The sequence below is a fragment of the Sinocyclocheilus anshuiensis genome, unplaced genomic scaffold (assembly GCF_001515605.1).
Source record: "Sinocyclocheilus anshuiensis isolate Anshui unplaced genomic scaffold, SAMN03320099.WGS_v1.1 scaffold893, whole genome shotgun sequence".
Classification (NCBI taxonomy): Eukaryota; Metazoa; Chordata; class Actinopteri; order Cypriniformes; family Cyprinidae; genus Sinocyclocheilus; species Sinocyclocheilus anshuiensis.
The window spans coordinates 238,550-238,976 of record NW_015555766.1 but is presented as its reverse complement, the minus strand read 5'-3'; positions in this window follow the sequence as shown (position 1 = coordinate 238,976).

The following is a 427-nucleotide window of genomic DNA, read 5'->3' as shown; positions in this document are numbered from 1 at the left end:
ACTGACAGCCGTCTAACGTCCCAGGGGCGACTCCCATAGCAATATGGTAGAGTTGGTACTTAGTGCTCACCATGGTTTTGGCTTGCACTCCCCTCAGCATGGTGGCGTGGGTATACCGTTCCCCATAGCGACCCCTAGAGGACGCAGTTCGAAGTTCCCATGAAAGGGAACCCCACTTAAACCAGCCGGGAAAAACCTAAGACCAACAAACCAGCTGATACTGCTTAAAGCTGATGTCATCAGCAAAGCATCCGCAAAACAGTGTGTGAAATGTTCACAAAAATCTTTTGGCTCATTTAATCACATTATGGAGCAGAATCTCGGAACTAGTGGGGTCCAAGCGCCTGGTTTAATTTCATTTACATTTACATTTAGTCATTTAGCAGACGCTTTTATCCAAAGCGACTTACAAATGAGGACAATAGAA